General features: G+C 44.1%; 1 long non-coding RNA gene across 1 annotated transcript; it reads right to left on the minus strand.

The window, feature by feature from the left end:
• Nucleotides 1-411: 411 nt before the first annotated feature.
• On the minus strand, nt 412-25699 carry LOC146193315 (uncharacterized). The gene is made up of 3 exons (XR_014706820.1): nt 25561-25699; nt 1964-2080; nt 412-598 (listed from the first exon to the last, which is right to left on the minus strand). It is a non-coding gene; the product is annotated as an uncharacterized LOC146193315 (long non-coding RNA).
• Nucleotides 25700-26004: the final 305 nt, after the last annotated feature.

The following is a 26004-nucleotide window of genomic DNA, read 5'->3' on the forward strand; positions in this document are numbered from 1 at the left end:
AATGGCACCATTCCTCTCACCTTAGTTAGGACGCATAGTCTTAACAACAATAGGTCTAAACTCCTTCGCTATGAACAGAGCAATTGGCCTGCGAACTGCAAAAAGGCTGTCTGTAAAAAGTCACAATAAATAACTTTTTGTTCGAACAAGCAAACTAGAGAATTTTCAGAAGCATTCAGTCTACCCATTGAAACCGTTTGCCAGTTATCTTAGCATCCTTTGCAGCATCACTTGAAACCTAATCTGAAGGACGGTTTCCAAATACTCTGTTCTTGACGAGAGAAAAAAATTATTGGATTAAGAATTTTTCGCCTGGTATTTCAGGGTAAGAAAATTTGAGCCAATTTTTGCCAAATATTTATTCCGTTTTTCTAACGCAATTCATCGCCTTTTTGTTTTCAATAGTTGAAAATATTTTCTAGTCGAAAAATGGATATTTAGAAGGTTTAATTCCTAGGCTCTGCGTTTGTCAGAATTCAACTGAGCCGCCATGTGCAGCATTTGCGTCCTCTTGGGCAAGTGTATGTATAAGACAACACCTTGCAGTTGTACCGGGTAGGCAGACAATTCCCTCCAATGCGACGGCAGCTCGGTGGCCCTGCGCAGTCACAAACGAGAAGGTCAAGATCGCAATTTACTTTGAAAAACCTTATACCGAATACACTTTACACTTCCTTCAATGGCTATAAAAACTTACAGGAAAATAATAGTTTCAGGACGCGCCATTCAACCATCGGTAAACGGACAGTAACAAAGGAAACAAACATGAACAAGAGAAGTGAAATGCCCAAATAATACATATTCGAGGCGAATCGCAAAAGTAGCAGTTAAACCTCTCAAATATATCCATTGCGATTTCCAAGTGACATTCATATTCTCATTAATTAGCTTAGCAAGATTAGAGAGTCATCATTTTTTATCGTGGTTTAAAATTCTTTCTTGACGTTTCATTTGTTCGTGCATTATTTCTTGCTTTTTAGATTCCAAAGAAGAAATAAGGACTTAGTTTGCTTCAGTAGGCCAACATTTTCATCCAGCAGCTACAAGGGTCGTTTCTTTAGGACTACAAATAATATCTAAAACTTGTTACACTCGTTAGCGGTAATATCTCTCTCAAATGCATCAAGACGTTTGCTCGTATGAACCGGTTTTCTCCTTCCAAACAATTATTTTCAAAAACAGACCTGGGATTTCAAATTCGCATTTGTGGTGTGACGAGAGCTACTTTCTACTTTCGAAGATTTGGAACTGTGATGTAAAAGTATTGCACGGGGTGTACCTCAGAAGCGGGTTAGTTAACTTTGTGTTCTCAAGAACTCTGGGCTATTTGGTGGACGTTTAGCTTAAAAGCATCAAAAATGACCATCTATCAGTGACTCCAGCTAAGCGGGCATTATAAATTGCACAGATCTGTTACTTTATTAAGATTAAAGTAAACTAACACACGTCACTTGTCATAGGCGAATACGTCGCTATCATGACCATGTTGCACTATGAAAGGTCCGGTTTTGCACGAAATAAATTTATAGACTCCCATCACATGCAAAAGTATGGCGTCCGCTTTAGGCGACATCACATAAAATGCTCTTGGTTTGCTTTGTACATATTTAGACGCATCCTTAACGCTGCAACAGGTAAAAATAGTAGTAGCCTATTAGCATAGTACCAAGTAGAAAATATTGACTTTGATAACATGTCAGCTATAATTTCAGCAATAATATTGATAACTAGTTTGCAGAATGAAAATTGAGCAAGGAGCAAGAAAGCACAAGCATACACGAAACACATTTTTAGATGGAACTATTGGTTTTAATAGGCGGTATGTATCTGACCTCTATAGTGTTTATATTTGTCACAGCTGCTTCACTAGTTGGGAGCCAGACAACCAGCAAACTGTTCTGCGACATTTCATTAGTTGAAATGAATGCGTTAGTGGTCGCCCAAAAAAGAAATTGGTTCTTACTTATGGCGCAGCACACCCCACGACAGCCGGAGTACCCTCTTCTGCTGCCACGCGGACATCGTCTCCTGGCCACGCATCTGTGTCCAAACCGAGTGCATTGGTTGGCCAGGCAATGCTCTGCGCAGAATCAGGGATCAAAGGAGAGATTTTTTCTGTGTTGTGTTTAGACGACCAAATAAATGAACTCTTCGTTAAGAGGGAACACACTGCCACACAAGACCTGAAGGCCCGGAATGATTCTTGGCATGATAATGAGCATTTCTTGGTTTTACGGTTGCTGTATCAACGCCCCCAATTTCTTAAACACGTCGTTCATTGCAATAGAAAATGCGTATCCATAACAGACACAAAAGTTTTCAGCGGAAGCGTAAAAGACCGCTCGTTAACCCGACGTTCTTCTGTATTGACAGGCCCCCTGTCATTCATAGCTATACCGGCTAGTATCCGCAGTGCCACAGAAACGTGGCTATTTCGAGGTGAAACTTCAACTGCTTGCAGAATTTCAAGTGATCAGCGAGTTCTTCGACGAAGTACTGTTGTTGAGCTTCCCGCCGTTGTGGGAGCTGCCATGTTCCGACAGAACTTGGGGACTAGACTGTTATCGCCACTCCACGGGGGTATTGTTATTGGCTGGCCAGATCATTTTGGCAGCGGCAGCGAAGGAGACCGAATATTAACCCGACGTACATCTGTACTCAAAGGTTGGTACCTCAGGCCTCCTGCCCCTGCTGCTTGAAAAACTGCGTTTTACCCCTTTGGGGTCCTCATTTATTCCCTGGATGGTTCGGGTACAGGCTATTGTGCTGTAGCAGCTGAACTGAAATATGAATGGAAAATATCGGAAAGAACTTGGAGGCTTTGCAGTAAAAATTGCAGAGAAATAGCTAACATCATGAAAGAAGTTGTTGTTCTTGCACACCTTGTCACGTGGCTTGATGTATTCGCGAAAGAAATGAAATGTGAGGTAGCAATGGTTACGAGCTCGAATGCCAAAATACGACAAGAACTTCTTGATACCTTTGAGTTGATGAACCACATCAACTAAACCATCGAGAATTTCAGACAAAATGCAGAAGGCTTCCGCCGAGAGCCTGGTGAGATGAAGTGTGAGGACGCTGGCAACAGAACAGAAATAGATCGACTTAACCATGAACTTAGAGAATCCAGGAAGGAGATCACGGAGCGAAAACAGTATAGCAAGAGTATAAAAGCTGAAATTCGGGGGCCTCCGGTGGTTCAAGGCGAAGAGCTGCGGAAGGCGGGCTAGTCCATTGCGCTCAAACTTCGATGTTTCTTTCTTAGGGGACACTGATGTAGTGCACCGCGTGTGGTTGAAGGATATGGGTAAAACTAACGTAACTGGGGTGCTTTGTGCAACGACTGGCCGAGACAGAGTGGTTGTTGCGGCTAGGAAGAAAAGGTTTAGTACTAAGGACCTTGGAATTTAGGGAGATGAATCTGTATGTAAATGAACACCATTATGTAGAAACAAAGCATTTACTGGTTAAAGCCTGTCAGCTCAAGAAAGAAAAGGGTAGACGTTTATCTGTGTGGATCAAGGGAATATGTTAATGAGAAAACTTAAGAAGTCACCTGTTCTACATACCACCACAGAAGAAAACCTAGAGAAAGGGGGTTAAGTAGATCAAGACTAGTATCTTGCTTTCGAGAAAGAAATTACACACCATTTTTTAAAGAGGCCAAATGATAAATAATAGAGAAACACTTTTGAATATAGATTATAATCTTAAAAGCCTACGTAAAATTCTCCATGAGTTGACTTGGTATATTTCGCGCCATAGCTGTACTGTTGCTTTAATTGCTGTGAGCGATACATGGTTGAATGAAAGCGTAATTATGACCCTGCCCGGATATAAATTATCTTCCCTCCACGACATTCACGCGCAAGGGGAGGCGGCGTAGAAATATTTGTCTAAGATATCATTGCATTTCAGGTTTTGTCTACAGCCTCTGTCAGTGGCGATGATATAGAAGCACTCCACCAAACTTGCAAATGGCTTAATGATTGGATTGGTGTATCTCTCCCCAACTTTGTCATTAACGTGCTTCACTCCGAAGTTTAAAGATCGCTTTGCCTATTGTCGCATGGGTAATAAAGCAGAACTGTTATTGTCGGTGACTAATATTAATATGACATCAGAGACGCAAAACTATTACACATTCATTTTGCAATCCTTCCGCTTAATTAACTTGATAGCTATAGATGACAGTGTGTGTGCTGGTGTACTCTCTGACCCAATATGTGACCACTTGCCCATATTTGTGTCCGTGCAGACTGGAGCTCCTCAGGATGCGGGCATATTCATAGCAATCGACATACAAAAATAAACCATGACTTGCCTCGAAACCTGCTAGAGAAAGCAGGCTTTTCTGCTTAATATGACAGTAATGTTGACATAGAATTCACATTGTTGACACATTAATGTTCTTCAGTGTATAATCGGGAAAAGTTCTGCAAGTATAAGTGTTAACAAGCATAATAAAAATTTTGCCCTTGGATGAGGAGATGCAATTTAATGACTTATAGAAAAAGAAGTGCTGGTATAAGAAATGAAAAAAGAAAAAAAATTAGGGACTTTCACCTAGCCAAATTTAAGCTTCTTATGAACAGCACAGTCTTCATAATGAGCAGAAAAAAAGAATAATACTGTATTTTTCCTCCCAAAAACAAATGGTACTACAAGAAAAATGTGCGATGTGGTAAATGATGCGATCTGCCTTCGCTCCAAGCAACATGTGAAATCTCATGTGATTTATCAAAATGTAGTGAAAAACGTTTAACAATCACTTTTTAAATAACGGGCCTTCCTTGGTACTTACCTTGTTTCGTTACTTTTTAATTTTTATCGCACGCCTATTTTTCTCCGGGTGAACAGTGCCGCCAGTGCGAAGCGTCCCAGTATGCCGCGTCCCAGGGCGTCCAGTTTCCAGCGTCATACTGGGACCATAATCAGGTATGGCGCTGGGGAGCTGGGACCCAGTGGCACTGGTTTTTGCAATAGGGTATCTACACATCTAACCCTACCCGTTCGATATGCCCCATTGAAAATTGTTATGTAACGAGTTATATCTTGGTTAATGAAATACATAAGAGTATTTAGCGTACTGAAAATCCGCAAAGTACCAGGTCTTGACCGGATTCCAGCAAAAATAATCAAAACATTATCGATCTACTGGCCAGCCAACTATCACCTCTGTTTATTCACTCTATTAAAAGCTCAATACATCCTGCGAACCGAAAGGCAGCTGAAGGTGTACCTATCCATGAAGAAGCAGGCCGGTCGGAAGTAAATAATTATATTCCAAATTCAGTCCTCAGTGTTATCAATACCGTTTTTTTATTTTATGTACAGGCGTGAAGTAATTTAGACTCAAGAAAAATAATATATGCCTAATCATCATGGTTGTAACCGGCAAAAATCAACGAATCCGCTGTTCTTGTCCTAACGAAAACTATAAATGCATCCCTCCATGACAACAACATTGCAATAGGTGTGTACATAGATATTACAAATCTAGGTAGAAACAAATCAAGATGGTTACACGGCATGGAAGAGTACTGAAAAAGACTACAGAGGGAAAGAAAGCTTAGTTCGCAGGTCGAGCCAACGTTTCGACAAGTGGACTTGTCTTCGTCTGGGCAGAGCGATCAAGTCCTGAGCGATCAGACGAAGGCAAGTCCACTTGTCGAAACGTTGGCTCGACCTGCGAACTGAGGCTTCCCTCACTACTACCCATGTTCAGTGCTCTTTCATATAGATATTGCCACATCCCTGCCAATCTTTTATCGCCACCAAGTGGCCGAATGTCTTGGCGCGTGGCTGAGCATCGTCCTCGTCTGTCTCGAACTTCGCTTTATTAAAAAGGGCAGCTCGGTTGTTCTTCTGTTTGCTACGTGTGTTGGTGACATTTGGTCGATTGCGCTGGGTAAGATCCCATGTGCGTCGCCCCCGAAGAGGTCAGTGACGCTGCCATCGACGCTCAGACGCCACTCCCGTCCAAAAAGCGAACCGTCGCCTCCGAGGCCTACAACCTGAGTTCGAACCACTGACAACACCGCTACGAGCCATGACATCTACGACGGGCAGCCAGACAAGTATGCATTCCAGCAACGCCCCACCGTACGTCCTTCTCACACCTCGATCACCGCCATTATTCCACGGTGACCGGTTCGAGGATGCCGAAGACTGGTTGGCCAGTTTTGACCAAGTGGCCGAATTCAATCAATGGGACGACGAGCGGAAGTTTGTTGAACTTGTCCATGGACAAGCCGAAGTGTTAGTGACAAACTTCACGTGTGCATCCCAACATTTGACGGCGAACACGACGGTCGCTTATTTTGAAGAACTTGGAGAATGTACAGGCCAGTATGCTTTATACAACACGTCAGACCTCGACAATGCGATGTCTACAGCCATTCAGACCGATGTGAATCCGCACCTCTTGCCCAGTCGGAAACGCTGCATAGAAAATCTTGTCAATTTGTTCCGCGATTGTTCTGCATCATTTTCCAAGGTCCGACAGACGCCACTAACGAAATACGGAATTATAGTTGCCGACGACCAACGTCCACTATGTCATCGTCCTTACCGGGTGTCTTCAGAAGAACATGACGCCATCCGCCGCCAAGTAACAGAAATGCTCCAGGACGACGTTATCCAACCGTCGACTAGCCCCTGGGCATCGCCTGTTGTCCTCGTCGCGAAGATGGATGGAACATTGAGGTTCTGCGTGGATTATAGACGCCTCAACAACGTCACAAAAAAGGATGTGTACCCCCTGCCGCGCATAGACGACTCCCTCGATCGCCTTCGCCATGCCACTTACTTTTCATCACTTGACCTCCGCAGTGGATATTGGCAAATAGAGGTTGACGAGCGAGACCGTGAGAAGACCGCTTTTATTACGCCACACGATTTGTACGAGTTTAAAGTGCTCCCGTTTGGCGCTCGGCTGCTGCCACATTTCAACGAGTGACCGTACTCTGGCCTGAAGTGGCAGTCATGCCTCGTATATCTCGACGACGTTGTAATTTTCTCGGACACGTTCGACGAGCACCTGAAATGTTTTCGCGCTGTTTTAAATGCCATCCGATCTGCCAGTCTCTCTCTAAAACCCGAAAAATAGCACTTTGTTTTTCATGAGGAGAAATTTCTCGGCCACATTGTCAGCGCTCGAGGTGTTAGCCCAGACCCTGAAAAGACGGCCGCTGTCGCTTCGTTTCCCAAACCAGAAGATAAACAAAGCTTGCGTCAATTTCTCGGCCTCTGCGCGTACTATCGTCGCTTTTTTCACAATTTCTCTAAGATCGCTCAGCCTCTGAGCCGCCTGACAAAAGACGCAGAACCGTTAGTTTGGGGCCCCGACCAGGAAAAAGCCTTCACGGAACTCAAATCCCGTCTCCAATGTACGCCTATACTTGGCCACTTCGACGAAGAGGCCGACACGGAACTGAACACGGATACCAGTAACGTTGGCCTCGGTGTGGTCCTTGTTCAGTGGCAGGACGGTGCAGAACGCGTCATTGCTTGCGCCAGTCACACTTTGTCCCGTTCTGAAGTTAATTATTCAACTACGGAAAAGGAGTGCCTCGCTGTTGTGTGGGCAGTCATGAAATTTCATCCGTACTTGTACGGTCGTCCGTTTCGTGTCGTGAGCGACCATCACTCACTGTGTTGGCTGGCAAACCTGAAAGATCCATCGGGCCGGCTTGCTCGATGGAGCCTTCGGTTGCAAGGATTTGACGTTACTATCGTGCGCAAGTCCGGCAAGAAACACAGTGATGCTGACTGTCTGTCCCGCGCCCCTACTCCCTGCCATGCCACACAGACGGCTCCGACGATGGTACCGCTTTCCTCAGCGTTATCACGACGTCCACCTTAGCCAGAAAGCAGCGGGCCGATTCTGAACTTTTGCCCCTCATCGAATACCTCGAAGGAACCGTGTCATCTTCTCTTCAGCTCTTCGGGAGCGGACTGTCGTCATTTTGCTTGCACGATGGTGTGCTCTACAAGAAGAACTACGGTCCAACAGAAACTGTTTATCTACTAGTAGTACCCACCACGCTTCATGACGAAGTTCTTCGTGCGTGCCACGACGACCTTTCTTCAGGCCATCTCGGTTTTTCTCGCACATTAGCACGGATACGCAGAAATTACTACTGGCCCAGGCTAGCTGCCGTTGTGCACCGCTACGTCCGTACCTGCCGTGAGTGCCAGCGTCGGAAGACACCGCCCGTTAAACCAGCTGGCCTCTTGCAGCCTATGGATCCCCCGAAATTTCGATTTGAACAGGTAGGCATGGACTTACTGGGCCCATTCCCGAAGTCCTCCATGGGTAACAGGTATATAGCGGTTGCCACTGACTACCTCAGCCGCTACTGTGAGACCAAGGCCATGCCCCTGGTACCGCAGAGGAAGTCGCGCATTTCTTCATTCAAAACATTTTACTCCGTCACTGCGTCCCAACAGTCATCTTAACTGACGGGGAACCTCGTTTACGTCGGCGCTCACGAGCGAGGTCCTTCGACTCAGTGGCACCGCAAGACAACTGCCTATCATCCTCAAACTGATGGACTAACTGAGTGGCTTAACAAGACAATTGCCGACATGATTTCTATGTATGTAGACGACGATCATGGTAACTGGGACCAAATTCAGCCATACATCACGTTCGCATACAAACCACTGCGCTCCAGGAAACTACATGCTTTACTCCATTTCATTTGGTCCATGGGCGCGAACCTTTGACTATGCTGGATGCCATGCTTCTTCCGGATTCTGCTCCCTCCACTGTAGTGGGGGCTGATAAATTTATTCATCACGCAGAAGCCGCACACCAACTTGCCCGACAGCGAATTCGGCACAAACAAGTACACGACGCCCAGTGTTACAACCTGCGACAACGAGAGGGGACTTACACACCCGGCGATAAAGTCTGGGTTTGGAGCCCAATTCGGTTGCGAGGGCGCTCTGAAAAGCTTCTGCGCGAGGTGCTACCACAAGGCACTGTCCGCTCCTCTCGGCATCCGAAATCTGAAATAGTTCACGTCGCCAGAATGAAGCCATATTACAATCGTTAAACCGTTTAAGGGTCCAAACCAGAGCCAGAGACTCCCTTATAACTTGCCCCTCTTCTATTGTTCCCCTCCGTTTGCGGCATTGGGTAGATGCCTCTTGAAGGGGGGCAATGCCACACTGCTGCCCATCTTCTAGCGCCACCAAGTGGCCGAATGTCTTGGCGCGTGGCTTAGCGTCGTCCTCGTCTGTCTCGGGCTTCGCTTGATTAAAAAGGGAACAGGCGGGCTTGATGACCCGCCTATTTCACCTCGCCAGATAGTGCGCGCTGGGACTGAACGCTCCACGTGTGCTATTTCCCACAATAACGGCTGATCGCCCACGACAGCCGTCAGTGTTTTGTACAGTGTGCAAGTGCGTGCGTAGTGAACAGTTGCCTGGACGTGGAGCTATTGCGGAGGCCCGCCCGACGTGCCGAGTACTCAGTGACCTAAAACATTTGCGGGTGGGCCTCAAGCAAACTACTGTATACTGTACCATAGTGTATATATTTCTTTTATTTTTACCTACTCTGTTCTTTCTCCCTATCACTCACCTCTTTGATTTCCTCTACCTTCTCCTCGCTATCCCTTTATTTCCGCCGCCCCAGTTCAGGTGCTTCAGATATAAGATAGCAGATACCGGGGCTGGCAAACATCTTTTCTTTCCTTTTGTACATACAATAAATAACCACTACAACAACAACAGTTCGGTTGTTCTTCTGTTTGCTACGTGTGTTGGTGACAATATTAAAAATGTGTTCGATAAGGGTAACCATAAAATCTTTGTAGATAAAGTAAGTATAAATTTCGAGAGAGAGTATCAGTTACATTTCAATCCGCATACAGCATGTCGTTATCAATAACGTGACTTCTGAGGCGCAGGTCTTGGTAAGGGGGGGTCCCGCAGGAATCAGTTCTAAGACTGATTTTGTTCTCGTCGTATGTTAATAATTTCCATCCATACCAAACGCTCTCAAGCATTGATCTACGCCGCCGACACAGCTTTAATATTTATAGGGAAGACAATAAACGAGCTTCCCAATAAAAAAAGGCAAATTAAAAATTATTCCCAACTGATTTACTAACAACAATCTATCAGTTAACTTTAGGAAAGGTAAATACACTTTGTTTCGCTCCAGGAGGAAAGTTTGAACTATGAACATGTTATGTTTTGTTGTGTTGTGTTGTGTTGCATAAATAACCAGCCAATACAAACTGTAAACAATTTCAAGTACCTTGATGCGCACTTTGAGTCTGAAATGCACTTGAGGAATCAAGTAAAACTAGTTTGAACAAAGTTAGCATACAGTTGAAATTATTTATTGTAAGCGTGAGAAACAGATTTATTTATACTCCGCATACTCTTGTACTGCACTGAGTCATGAGGTAACACATAGCCAACGCATCTTGTAATGGTGATCGTTGGGCACAAAAAGCAATATATTATTGCATACTCAAAATTGTCTAGCCCCAGCAAACCACTCTTTAGCTCAACCTGGCCTTCTTCCGTTTCACTTTATATACACTTTAAAGGTGGCGCATAAACTTGATAAAATCCTATCATTTAATGAACCACTTCCCCAGAGCATATTTGTTAGGGGACAGGGGCTGCTAATGGTACACACTTCAATTTGCCTTTGTGACTCTATAGTTATGGGCAACGACTAATATAGTTACTGGAGCTATTCAATGGCCGTATTTGTCTCTCCCTTCTTTTCTTTTATTTTCCTCACCAGTCTGTTTCCATCTTTCTCTACCTAATTTTCCTTCGTACACAGACATGCCAGCGAAATCTAATCACCGGCTAAGTTGTGTTTATTAAAGGGCCGCTCTTGATTTCTAATGGCATTCCTGATGACGTTAATGTTACAACAAGTTTATGCAGTCTATGAAAACTTTCCTTATTAACGTGTGAAGTTATGTGGCAAATGTTTTACGAAAATAAGTGTTATCTTGTTCGGTTTTTGTTGTTTTCACCCAAAGTGTTGTCATAGTATAAAAGGGGGGGTTTGTGGCCGCTTGTTTTTGTCATTTATATTACGGAACATTGTATGAATATGCGAGGCTTCCATGTTCTCTTCATTTTGGTTAAACAGCTTGCATAAGCAGACGTTGTTACTTCTGCTGCATTTACATGCACACAATAACGAAGCCCTGCCCCTGAGACACCAATTCAGAATTATCTCTTGTGTTCACATGAATTGCTACAGCTGTTCTGGACCGTTTGGCTTTATAAAGTTCAACACATGGTCACTGGAGCCCACTGAGTTTTATGTTGCTCCTTTTTATGCATTTTATAAAGCGCACCTTGAAGGAGGGAGTGAGGTTAGTACTAACTATACATACAGCTTGTCTCTCATTACCTTTCAATTTGCGTTCAAGCCAAGCTTGTCGAACCTTCCTCGAAAAAAAAAATTTATACTCTAGACCCTTTACCGCGGCACACTTTGAATCACGAGTTTTCACCGCCCATTCTCGAGTTATAGAGGTCAGCAATTTTGGCATCCAGTTTTGAGCCTATTCTGCCCAATAAGCATTTCAGGGCTCTTTGTGCTGTGCAGCTTGGTAAGCTCATTTGTATGTCACACTATATTACGCCTTTTCGTCACCATGATTGTTTCCATGCGCTTATTAGACATCTTGCTGTTCCAGGTTTCAGGGGTGGTTCACAACTGAGCGATTTCTTCACAATTTTGTGACAGCGTTGTTCTCCAAGATTGACAAGTCCACATTTTATGCTTTTCTGCTGTTTTTTTTTGTCGTACGGTTGCTTAACAAGTACTCCTTGTTTCCGGCAAGAGTGGATAAAAAAATTGATAAAAACATTGTTTTTCTACAGTCGTATTGATGTTGTGCTATGAAAGATGAGGACATGCTGACATAGGTGTGCAAAATAGCAATTTGGGCTAAACTTCGAAAATTTTTTGATGAATAGCAGATTTACACTAAGCCTCAACAAAAGTGTCTCCAAAATAAAACATATTTTTCTTTATTGACGTCGGTACAGTGCAGGTAAAACTGTTAAAACTTTCATTTGTACAAAACGCAACTTCGCAATTTTTTTGCGGCGTGCTATAAAAGCCACACCTCCAAATTGTTACATCGCACAAAAGCTGGCGGTTACTCAAGCAGATTACGAACCCTAACATCGGCCGACCCACATGATTCACATCAATGTTGAACATTCAGTTAATTCTGAAACCCGTCTCACTTGAATAATGCTCAGAAATGAGAACGCTTACGATGCGAATGAACATCAAGCAGACTAGTATCTGCTGCATAAGCTGTAGATTGTAGGCCCACTTTATATTGTGTCTTTAACCAGCATGCTAAGGCTCAGGAATTAGGTGAGTGATTTATACCACTGGTGAGGCCAAACATAGATGCCGGAGAAAATGATTAAGAGCTGTGGCTCGTGCTGGGACTTGCAAGTTAACTCAGCTGGTTTCCGATATTCGTCCTCTGGTCAATAAAACCTTATTCGTAACAATTTTGTTGGAGTTGCTAGGTCGCCGTTCACCATAAACCCCGAAGATGGACCCCCCACTTGAACCGCTCCAAAGACGCCATCTTGCTGGCCTGTCGCCATCTGTGCCTACGATGTCTATTGGCGGCGACGCTCCGATGATCCTGCCTATCAGCTCATGGCAGCATCATCAGAAGCCACGTTCTTTACCAGGCTCATCCAACGAAGACGTGGATGAGTAGCTGAATCATTGCGAGAAGGTAAGCCAATGCAATAAGTGGGACTCCTCCGCACGGCTAGACGGCATGGTCCTCGAGCTGGTTGAGACGGTCTTACATTGGTACGAAAGCCACAAGGTCACGTTCAGCACATCGGACAGCTTCCTGGAGGAGATCATAAAATGATTCGGAGACTGATGCGATAAAGCGAGCTAACAAGCGCTCACTCAAATAGCTGAGCTTCCTGGTGAAACATGGACGAAGTATATCAAGGAATTCTTGAAGCTACACAAGCTTTTATATCCTCGACTGATGGTAGATGACAAAGTCGGCCACCTGGATAAAGGGCTTGCCGAATACAATTATAATTTCCTTATCGGTAAATCAAGCCTCGACTTAGTGGCTGACGTGGTTCAGCACTGATGCACATTCGAACAGATAAAAATACTTCGATAACACCAAAATTCAGAAGTCTGGCTGGCGCGGCGATGGTGACCACTGTTGACACTGCTGACATAGGATTGGCGACCTGGCCTCTGCCATCCGTATTATAGTTTCGAAAGTGACCTGGTCGATAAAGCTAGCTTGGAGTCCTTCAGCGCCTTCTTTATTTGATCTGCCGAGTGGGCCAGCTACATCTGCCGTTAATGCAACGGACTTAAAGAATGCCCGGGACCGCAGCAGCTGCGGTGGAGCAATGTATCGAGGACAACCCTAAAGTAACGGACCCGCTACTACCAGACGACACATATCAGATAAGACAACAATTTTGAAGTTGTGTGGCGCTAATGTCGACTGCTATACTGGTGAACTTAGCGTCGGCATATGTTTTACCCTGGTCTGATGGAGAACTGATGTTTTTGTGTGTGTATGTTTTGTGTTTCTGAAAATATTGTTGTGTTTCCATCTTCGGCAGCATGCGCACAGGTTTCCAGCTGCGACGCCACCATCGACATGCCTGAGGCGATTCTAGAACCGAAGCACCCATCTGCATAAAAAATGTCGATTGGCTATGCAACGGTACCTGTGGGCAACGGCCGCTCTGCGCTCTGGGCAGTGAATTGCTCCACCCAATCTAGCTTTCTTCCCGCAGGTATGAAACATGCGTCATGCTGTAGCGACTCGCCATTCTCTCTTCATTTCATCAGCTACGGTGTCAAGAAAACAGTGACTGTTTTACAAGTGGAGTCGCCTCTGAACGAAAAGTGATAAATGAACAAGTACAGATGTTGACGAAATTTGTAATTCAAAAGTCATCCAGTCCTTGGGCCGTCGCCGTATTTTTTGTCACGAATAAAGACGGGATATCGCGTTTTCCTCTTGACTACTGTCGTCTAAATGTGGTCACTAGGGAAGATGTATACCCCCTTTCCCGTATAGACAACGCTACTGACTGTCTTTTTCTGCCTCCTACTTTTCCACCACTCACTTCAGACCGGGCTATTGGCAAATATTTGTACATCCGGCGAACCAAGTAAAGACTATGTTTGTTACACCCGACGGCCATTGCGAACATTATGTGATGGAATTAAGCCTCTGCAATACGCCCACTACATGGCACAATTCATGGACACGATACTCCGCGGTTTAGAATAGGAGGTATGTGTTACTTAAAGAGATCGAAATTTTTGTGGAAAACGTTCAACTAGCAAAATGACCGTTTATCTCTTGTGGTAGACTGTATGCGCAAAACTGACCTTGTGTTTAACTGTAAGAGGTGCCGTTTATCTCGTCGATAAAGACGGCGTCAGACCTGATCCCGCTGACAGCAGCGGTCGCCCAAAGGCGCCCCAATCCGCCAAAGAACTACGAAGTTTCCCAGATTTCTATACGTCGCTGTTTGATTGACCGTGCTGACATCGCGAACGTCCTGACAGGCCTCTTTCGTAAAGATGTAGCTTTCAAGTCGACATCTGAATGTGACGCCGCCTTCCGTGACCTTAAATTTCGTCTCACGTTGCAACCTCTGCTCCACCATTTCAATCCTTCAGCGCCCACAGAGGCTCATACCACCCTGCGGTTATCGTCCATCGCTGCGACAGCAAGGAGCACGTCGTATAGTACTCGATTCATTCCCTTAGTAAGCTGCAGAGAAATTATACTGTTGCAAAACAGGAATCCATCACCGCCGATTTCGCTACACAATGCTATCACCCAACGCTTTTAAAACTGCCATTCATGACACCACAGGTCGCTCTTCCTGCCCTACGCTCGCCACTACAGTATACACTGGACACCATCATCCCGTTTTCTGCCGGTAGTGTGAAGATCCCTCGGTAGTCAAGACAATCTGCTTTACAGAAGAAGCCCCCCAGCTTGCCCGACTTGTACCCTGGCCTGTCAGGATCGCTTTAAACCACGATAGAATGCCCATAATCTCAAGGTCATTTACGAGCTGGCCGATTTGAGCTTGCTGTGGTTGCCAGTAAGAAAGCGGGGTCTGTCACTAAAGCTGGTGTGCCCCTATGATGGACCGTCTGTCATCCTTCCTAAACTTAGCCAGCACAATTATCATCGCGCTCCTCACTATAAACGGGCGTCGTTCTGCGAAAAGTGGAGACTAGAAAGTTGTTGGTTTAAAGCCCTTCCGATCACGTGACGATGTTTACGTCGCTCAGCGAGCTTCCGCTTTATAGGGGAAAGTATGACGCCCAGAAATACAGACAGGGAAGCATGAGGATGAGGAGGAAGCTGCTCAATCTTTGGCTGGGAAGTGGACTTAGATGGTTTCCGACGTTCCTCCTCTGACTAATCGAACCTCGCTGGTATATTTACCTATAGCCGGTACCCGAAAGCGGGAAGTGAATGGTGTAGGTTTGAGAGCAGCACTGTCGGCGAGATGCTTAACTCTCAGCTCTTTTTGCAGTGTTTCGCATGATTGGCTGTACTAGCTCGGTGCTGTTTTTCCTCGGCTGGTTATAACGCTTCTTAATTTTATGACCTCAGTCTTCAAGAACGGCATTTGAATTACATGGGCATTGTTGGCATTGACTGCCCTATAAATGTGATTGATAGCTTCAGCCCACCCGAAGGCGCGCTTGTCACCTCCTCACATATTTCCAACGGTCATAACCCTGCCTATATCATCGCATCGCTGGAGGAAGAGTCATCGAGAGCACCAGCAAGGTGTTATCTGCTGAGGGTAGAAAAGCAGTGTTGCCAGAGGATTTCTTCATGAGGCTTGAGAACAGCAGTGGCGGCAAGATCGTTAAAGCTTAATAAGCTACCATGTCGTCGGCATTTGGAATCGTTTAAAGTCTTGTATTGTATCATTCAAGGTCATTATCGGCTTTCATCTAACAACTACATTACTCCAGCCTGGCCTACTACCTACAGATACTACCATGAGATTAATGTTTTCCCCTACTTTGCTCGACATGATCCATTTAAAAACAACTTGTTCCCTTGCACCAGCGCAGCTTGGAATAAGCTTCCTGGCTCACTCCGTTCCCTTCCTTTACGAAATTTTACTGGCGCCGTCGCACACTGCCTATTTCCCACAGTTAAGTAACCTCTAGCCGTTATTAGTGTTGTTGCTCTGTTTAAATTCAGTCTTTTTACTGCTCTACTGACTGTATTGTATAATTATTTTATTTATATCACGTTCATCTCCCACTTCTACTTTAGCTCCGGATGGAGCTGCAGTATGTAAAAACTAAATAAAATTAAATAAAATACCTGTCGGCTTTTTTGTGTAGGTATGTTACAGCAAAGGTGCTGGCATTGTAAGGTGATATGATCCTTTTTTTTATGCTGCCCTTATTCCAACATATCCCTGTTCCTAGGTCGTCGCGTATGGTATAATGATTAAACTGACTTCTCTTGAGCCGGGGACGTTGTGCTCAATCCCGCTCCTCTAATGACTGAGCCTGCTCAGATGTCTGGCGAAACACAGATGCTGGTCAATACACCCATACATGCTTAGAAACGTGCTCATATAAGTGCTCATGAGGCTGATACTTCTCACAATGTTACAATTGTTGAAATGCTGTCCGAATTACTTGAGTTGCCAAAACGTTCGTACGTGATATTGTGGACATAACATTGTTTCAGACATCGTCTCCGTTACCACTGTTATCATTGTCTGCCCCTCCTTGGTCTGTCCAAATTCGCTCATGAAAAGTTATCTGTTTATGCCTTACCGCTGGAAGTATACCAAATAAATATGCTGATTTCCATTCGCTACTTATTCATTATTCTCCTCATGTCATGGGCATAACGGAAACGTGGCAGCCCGTTTCAGTTATGCACATCACTCCAAATTCTATGATCCTTGAGTCCTAATTCACACCTCCTGAATACGTTGTGGCACAAGCGGAAAGGCAGTATGGCACAAGAGGTCGAGTTGCGCTCTTCTTTCACTCTGAACTCAATTTCACAGTCCTTCCTACACCTTCAGAAGATGAACTGATCTGGTGCAGACCCTGTCTTCACTAGCAGGCCATTGTTATTGGAGTCACTAAACGACGATTTGTTTCTTCTCTGGAATCGTACCACACCGTTGATGCTTCATTGAACAAAGCTTTATTTTTCTAATTTAACTTTGATGACCTATTTTAACGCTCCTGACATCGATTGGCGCACGCCTTTCATATCTGCTCAGAAACCAGACTTTGCCGTGAGCGCTTAAGCGTTTTTATGTCCATGAACTTCAAACAAATAGTTGATGGAGATAAAAGGAGTGATCGGCTCCTTGACCTGGTTATAGATAAATCCAATATTTTGGGAGTGGTTTTGAATGCGATGTTATCGATGGAAGTTCAAACCATAAAGCAGTAGTCGTCTCGATGATATTTTTTTCTGTACCGCGTTATACTTTCACTACACGCCCTGGATTTAAACGAGCTGATGGCATTGTAATCACTAAGCATCTTGCAGATGCCTTCCAGTAGTTTATCACGCTTAGCCATTGCGGCGACATCGACACTTTAGTCCCCTACATTGAAATGATCGTAAAAACTGCATACAGTGTTTTCTTCCTTGTAAAACAAAGAAAAATGATAAGGCCCTTAGGACAACTGCGAAAATATTGCGTGCATTACACCGTGTTCGCCGCATGAGGCACAAAAAACGCTTCAATGATCGTGCAAGCCTCGTCAAATTTAATACAGCAGAGGAGGAGCTACAAATGTTTTCAATTTGGCAAGAGGCCATTTTTTCAACAGCCAGCTTAGTGATGTATTGAAAACATACATCCGCAAAATTTTACGATCACTTGGGCCAACACAGTCTGCATCTTCATTATTCATCGTTAACAGTGAAGCCACCAATGATCCGGAAAGATAGCAAATGTAATCAATGCCTATTCTCAATATGTATTCCTATCTGACCCCGACAAAGCTTTTTCATTTTGTTCTTTTCACACGGCAGCTTCAATTGCCGATTTCACAGTCACCAAAGAGGGTGTGGTTGACCTAATACTAAAGCTGGACACAAAGATGGCAACCGGACCTAATGGTGCACACAACTCATTTATCGTTCGATATTGATTTTGAACAGCTCGATATCTAATCCCCACCTTGCATGAGTTGCTAATCTCTCGCGCCGTACCTATGTCATTAACATCATGTTCATGTAAAATGCCTGAGCACATAATCCAAACCTTTGCTACGGAGAGGCAGGCCGATGAACACAGAAGAGAACAGATAGTGCGATGACCGTGAGATGACCGTGAGAAAACGACAGCGCTCCTTCCCGCACTAATACTTCGTCGTCCGTAGAGTGACCCGGGGCCACAGAGCGATCGTCGCGATCGTGGACGAGGAAGTTTTTCGCTGTTGATGATATCTATGGCCATAGCCTCCTTTATACACTCTGTGCCTGTTAACTCCGCGCTCCGCGGCCGTCGCCGCCGCTCCTTCTCCGTTGACAAGTTACGCCGCTGGCTGCTGAGAGATGGCGACAGCGACGTAGGGTGGTTGGGTCAAAATCGCCAGGCGAGTGCCGGGTGCGCCGTGTTACAAAGCAATCCGGATAGCCACGCGCTGCCGCTGTCTCGCTGTTTCGTGGACTGTTCTGCTGTGTGCAAGGTCATGCTTCTACTTTTCTCTGCCTTCGGGTGCTGCAGGAATACAGCAATGCACCAAGTGGTAAGTACCAGCGTTGCTTTGTCCTTCCGGCGATCGCTGCATGGTATTTAGCTGCTTTGAGGCTTGTAAAAGATAGTGACAGCACCAAACACTGTGTTTATTAAGCATCAATACTGCAATAGTAATGTTAGATGCGCACTTGTGCTTTCTGGAGTGCAATGGTAATTGCTTCCCTGCCTAGCTCGTCTGCGTAGTGTGTTAGTGTGCTCCTGCGAAGCATTTTTTTTTATTGCAGTATACGCTAATTACGAAAATGTGTGATAAAATAGAAGCACAAGATTTACCTATTGTGAAGATGACTAATTTAAAGTGAGTTAAACTCAATCTTGCAAAGCCTATATTAGTTTCCCGTCGCGCACTCATTCGCATTAAGGCCTGTGCGAAATAATGAAAGCACCAGAAATGTGTTTATTACGCGTCAGTAAGGTAATAATAATATTAAATGTGCACGTGTATTTTCTGGACTGCGATGCGAACTTCCTCCCTGGTTAGCTCGTCTGTGTGGTATGTTACATGTGCTCCAGCTCAGTATTTCTTTTACGCTAACTGCGCAATTCTGTGAGAAAATAAAAACACGAGCTTTGCCTATTGTGACGACTATTTTGGAGTGATCGAAACAGAAAGATGCAACGCGTATATTTGTCTTTCCTTGTTTTTTTAGTTAACAAAAACGTTTGTACGACGCGCTGAATCATTGCGAGTAACAGCTGATACCAAAATTGCCCTTACAGATCTCAATGGCATACTGCGATGCAGTTGTTCAAATCATCTGTAAATCAAGCTGGCTTCTGAAGTGCTATCAGTGAAAGCAGTCACCGTAAACTTTTTGCTTACTTGTGGCAGCTATTTATCATACCACTTCTACATGGTACTCTTGAAGCACAATTGCTATCGTGAAATGTGTAAATAAATGCTGTTTCCTTTCTTCTTACATTTTGTTTTATTTCAGCGTAGACTAGTATTACAATTTTTTTATTACCATTGGTGCTAGCGGAGCAGTCAAGCAGTTTTTCGAGCCATGCGCAATTTCTTGAGACTGCCCGAGATAAAATGTTATATAGCGTTGTTGTTATTGCCTAACAAGTATCATGATCACTTGTTATGCTTAGTGGATATCGGCCTTACAAGTGAATATGCTGAATATGCACGCCTCATGCTTAGGAACAGTTATCGCGCAAGCGAATAACAGCGCTCCCGCCCCGCGCCGACATTCATACCCGTGCGCCTCGACCCCCTACGTCAGCGGCACCCTCAGCGAGAGAAGCGGCAGCGCCGCGGAACATTACTCGACGGCGCCGCTCTATTGTTCGCGCGGCGCGTTGACAGGCACAGAGTATAAAGGAGGCTATGCTATGGCATGACGGTGAGCGAGACTAGATTGCTGAACAAAAAAATGAGGAAAGGAAGACGATAACGGCTTGCTGCCACAATGACTCCCCTATGAAGCCTAGATGAAGACGCTTCCGCTCCACAGCTAGCCAATATCCGATAGTCGAAGCCCAGAAACGCATCGCGTGGCATGGACGGGGGATGTCCTCATATGTGGTGTCGTCTTAGGTCGATGGGGTCTTCTAGTCAGCGCCTCGGCAGTCGGCTGGTCAGGTCAGTCGGGTCTCGGGGTCGTGTGGGTTGCGTGTCGGGTCAGTGGGATCATTTGGTTTTTGCGTTGTGTCGTGTGGTCGGGGCGAAGGACGCGGGGCCGAAGAACGGCAAGATCACTTCCAGTCTGGCAGGTTGGGGAACAGCCAGGCGATGGGCTCCATGGAACCTGCTGCCGATGGCGGAAGCAGACACACAGGGCGCCGCAGTTCCCAGCTAGGATGACGATTGATGATGACGCACCCCGAACCTCCACCAAAATGTTACGAGGCGGCAGGCCGTGAGATGATTTTAAGGGAGATGGTACCCAAAATGTGTTCAAAACCACGTTTTTCGCAACTAGGGCCGACAAATACTTCCCCATACGGAGAACATATCTAGCAGATGGCGTGCTCGTATCTGCTCCATAAGCGATTCAAAAATCGCGCCGCTGGTGCACACCCTCTAGCGAGACTACGCTGCAAGCGTGGTCTCGCTAGAGGGTGTGCACGCCGCGAGACTAGAGGGTGTGCACGAGCGAGACTACGCTTGTAGCGTAGTCTCGCTCTAGACTCTCCAAAAGCCTACAAACGCGCTCACTTCCGGAAGCAGGGATGGCAAGCATAAAGCAAGCTTTTCGAGGCCTTGCAGCACCCAGCTCCTCAGGAAATTCCTTCATAGACGCACGCAAATGCTAACGAGTCTCGCAATAACTTGATCTAGAGCAGGTGGCTTAAAACGACATTTGTAGGCTTTTGTACAGCAAAAGGAGCTGTGTATGACGCAAGTAGATTCTACAATGATGGCAACAAAACAAAGAAGCCCTTGGTATAAAACCGGGAGTGTTTTACGAGGTAGCCCTCAATCGGATGGAGAATGGTCGAAATGTCAAGGTTGAGTTTGGGATCTTTGCTGAAAGCAAACGACGACAGAAGGCGAAGGCAAGTGCCATAAAAGGTTTTGAAAAGAAGTCTGCCGACTACGCCCTAGGTACCTGCCGACTACGTCCTAGGTGCCTTTTTGGCGGATGGGCGAGCAGTGAAATCTTTAAGACAAGACTTCTAGAAAAGCTGTTTTTACGTGTATAGGGAACATTTTCTCCGCACTGAATAAATCGTTTTATTTGAAGCTTCAATCAACTGTTCCTGAGTGCTCATCGCAGAGACTGAATCAAAACATAACTTTTGAATGAAAACGTTTTTATATTTACTACCTTCTCCATCCCGAAGCACCTTAGCTAGAATGCTAAATATAAAAAAGAATTGTATTTCTGGAAAGAAGCAAGCAAATTTGTTTTGACTAAGTCAAAACCTGGTGTTACAAAAAAAATTCGCGAGCAGTTTCGTCGCTCTAGAAGAATAGTTATCTCTTGAATATTCCTTCACTGAAGTGAAAGTTTTTTCCTGGAAAATTTATCTTATTCGTTTTTTTATTCGACGTTTCAGATGAAACAAGCAGAAATACATCTATATGCTTCCACTAAGTTTCAATGGTTTGTAACTAGTCAAAATTGCGATATTTGCCAAAAACGGAAAAAGCCGTGTAACCGGGTACCAAACCCCTTAATGAACCGCAGCCGGACTAGCTCGAGCGCTCTTGCCGGCGCCACTGCCCGCTTCTTCCTCGTCCGTAAAAATATAAGAGGATTTCTGGAATGTAATAACATGTCTCATTTTCAACATGACTTCAGACACGGTTTCAGCACCGTAACACAACTAATGTAATTTTCTCATAATCTTGACTCTACCCTGGATATGGAAGCCATGGTGAATTCTATATCTGTAGATTTTTGTAAAGCTTTTGACACTCTACTGCAGTCTAGTCAAAAAATCCTCGCTTGGTTAGTTGGGTTGCTCATTTTCTTTCTCACCGCTCATAGTTCGCTTCGTATACTTCCATTAATTTATAAACGATGTACCATCTGGCGTTCCTCAAGCTTCGGTGTTCGGCCTTTATTACTCAAAATATACTTTAATTACATACCTTGCCATACGACGTCACCAGTAAACGATATGTGGAAGCCTGTTTTATATCACGTAATAATACAACTCAAGATAATTTGCAGCTTAATGCTCCATTTGTTAGTTTTCGTGCTTAGTGTAACACCTTGAAAATGAAATTAAGTTTTACCTAAAGTGTAGGGATGTCGCTTACTAACATCATGGCTCCTTCAGTGTTTATGTTTTGAAAGTCTCATCATTGCCCAGGACTTCCGAACAGAACTATCGGTGTTATTTTTACTGTTAAGATGCCCTGGGCGAAAACTTATTAAATTCATTTGCTCTAAAATACTCGAATCGCTTGGATATTTGAGAAGAACATTGCCTAATATTCCAAAGGCACTAAGCTACCAAAGAAAACATCCCTAATTCGTCCAGTACTTTGATACGCATCTCCAGTCCAGAATCCTCACAAGCATTGCAAAATTGACGTAATCGAGACCAATAAAAAAAAGCAGTCGGGTTAATATATCATCGGCACAATCGACATTTTTCACTTTCTTATGTGGCGTTAACTTTAAATCTGACACCCCTGTCCGTGTGGCTTCATATGGGTCCATTACAGTTACTGAATTGCACAGTTAATTCAGCTTACCATGTAACACCTAGTGTGTACCTCACCTCCAATATTTCTCCATCAACCAAAAGTCATCATAGCTTTAATCTAAAGTCATACTTCGCCCGTACTAATATTTTAAAACACATTTTCCTCCAGACAATAGAAGATTTGAACAAAATTTCTGCCATAAGGCGGTATCTTCCATTGCGTAAATTTTTGTCAGTCATCTAAGCCATGTCCTACCTTTTATGTTTTGCGCTGTACTTGTTGTCTATTGGTTATTTCTTCAATTTTACAATCTCTGTACCATATTATATCTATTATTTATGTAAACATGTTCATTACGTTTGTTTTATAACCATACCATTTTAGTATGTATATTTCTCAACCCCACTCCTGAAATAGCCCCAGCAGGGGCTGTAGTATCTATGAATAAAATCAATAAATAAATGTACAACAAATTGAAGGGTTACTTAAGGTTAACGATTCTTACTCGCAACGTGAGAGTGAAAGCTTTGAAGTTACTGTAATTACCGCAATTTTTATCTCATCAATATTATTCGCATCTTGCATGGTGAAATGACAATGCTGCTATTTTGCTTCTTAAGAATCAAAGTTCGTGTGATGTTTCACTTCATGCTTAAATTCACAACATGATATATCACTCCGCTACCTGCTTCCAAAATTGAAATTTTCAGAACATGGCCATAAAAGGAAAATGTGTTCCGAAAAACGCTACCACTGTAGCTAAGGCTTCAACTTTTGCACTGTTGTCCTCCTATGCACAGTCTTCTGCTTTCCATAAACATCACAGAAGTATTGCTGAACTTACCTCTTTTTCAGCAAAGAAGCCAAATATTAAAGACGTATTTTCTATCACGCATAATCTCTATCGTCGCAAAGAACGGTTCACACATGAAAGTACAGCTAATTAACACCGAAAATTGAACTAAAGTCACCCATGCCAAAAGTAATAAAATATAATAATTGCACTTCACAGGTCCAGCTTGTGCGCCTTCTTTGCGCTCGTGCATCGCGCCGTATTCCTTTGGGATCATGTACCAGCTAGCTCAAGCAAGAGTTCTACCTTGATATATGCGGTTGTTTCAGCGAATACTAAGAAACATTTTAATATAAAGTTTAGTGCAGGAAACATTACTTTCAGGAACAAAGTCTCAACTGCAGCAGACAACATTTGCTGGAAAACGCTTTTAACTATACATATATATATATATTTACCACAAATATGAAATTCAGCTTTCAATTGTCTCAGTTTGGTTGTAAGTCCCGGTGGGGAGTTCGAAGACATAACAATGCGATATAAAATAAATTCTGAACTGAAGAAAAACTAATTTGCTAAAGCCCTTGAGAGCGAGGAAATCAGACTGCTATGCAATGCGAACCGAAACAGAATGAAACGGGCATCCAGCAGCATCGCTATATACTCGACGTCGGCTGATGATGTGATGTAGGGCTACGGCACTATTTTTCAACTGAAGCTGCATTCAGCCGCGTCGTTTGCTCTTTTTTTCTTGCAGCTTGATGCAGGAAATGGCCAGTCATTACCATCTTTGTGACCATTATTTACGAGCTGAACGCAGCGATATAGAGTGCATTTCACACCACAATTGAGCTGGCAGTTTGAATACTCTACTACTTTACTGGGCCGCAGTCAGCAGCCTGCTACTCTTGACTCTTAAGTAGGGTTCAAAAAAACACCCATTTTTGTGTGTGTTCTTGCAGAACGCGTAAATCGTTTTAGGTATGTTAAATGCTCACATAAACATTTTTTAAGCACAAATTGCTGGGCTAATGGGTGCTGGCTAATCTACGGGGCGCTAAAGAATCAATGTAGGTTGCCCGTATTGATTTATTACTGCACTGCTCACATATATATTTGACTGTGTCGCTGCGTAAAATACTGACATTCAAGCATTTTGCAGGATCTTAATAATGAAAGCTACCATTTGAACATTTTGATCTCGCGGGGCCTGCGTAGTAGCTACGTCAGCACCTGGGGGAAGAATTAGACGAGTCACAACAGGGCTTGCCTCTTTACAGCTTGCTTTGCTCCTGTGTCGGTGTGGAAAGGGCTAACCGAAAAGAAAAGAAAACCATTCGACTTCAGGGTTGCTTCCAATGTCCAAAGTGGTCCGACAGGCGAATTGTGTTGACTACTCATATCTGAGAATGCAGGCCGAATGTAGGCCGATCTACATTACCTACTTGCATTGGACTCAATAAAACAAATTTGAATGCTTCTGCATCACCCACTTCGGGCTGACACATCTCCGATTGGAAACGCCACATCTCCGCTCTAGGGCTCACGCCTGTACCTATATTTGATCAACAGAGGGCTGCCCTTGAGATCCGCACTTTCTGTTGATTGGGTGGCGTGTTTAAATTGGGGCCATGGCGTTCAAATGTTCTACATAGCTTACTGCATTTAGTTGTGTTGTAGTCCATAATAATTATGCCATTTATTTGAGTAACAGAACAACGAAAAATTTAAATCGTTTCCATGTAGTGGAGGCTGGAGAATAAACGTTAAGGGGTTAAATATAAATCGGTCTTTAAACAAGACTTTAAAGGACCCATGTAACACTCACCGACCAAGAGAAGAAAGCAGAAGAGAAGTGGAATTGCAGGAAATTTCATTCCCGTCGACCGTTGCTGATTCCCTCCTTGGTTTTCTGTCTGTACAATGCGGCTGTACGAAGCTGTCGTGCGTTTTATATCCTTCTGAATAAGGGTAGGGATTGTAACATAACATGGTTGCAAAGGAAGTAAGAAAAACGTATCTTCTGTCCGCTGTGTGCGAAGAGACAAAATGGAAAATGCCTTTCTTTTTCCTGACACAATTTTAAAAGCCATTATCTACACCATTTTTTCGCAATGTGATTGCGGGCTTTGTCCTGTATTTCGTACGATGTTTCTGACACCACAATATTTGTGTGAACGTATACTTGCTAATATCATTGAAGATCACGCCGGTATTACAACAGGAGCACACAGTATAAAATATTACCGTATGTTATTATACGTACCTTTTG

This window comes from Amblyomma maculatum, chromosome 4, assembly GCF_055883805.1.
Source record: "Amblyomma maculatum isolate TAMU_Amacu chromosome 4, ASM5588380v1, whole genome shotgun sequence".
NCBI classification, from domain to species: Eukaryota; Metazoa; Arthropoda; class Arachnida; order Ixodida; family Ixodidae; genus Amblyomma; species Amblyomma maculatum.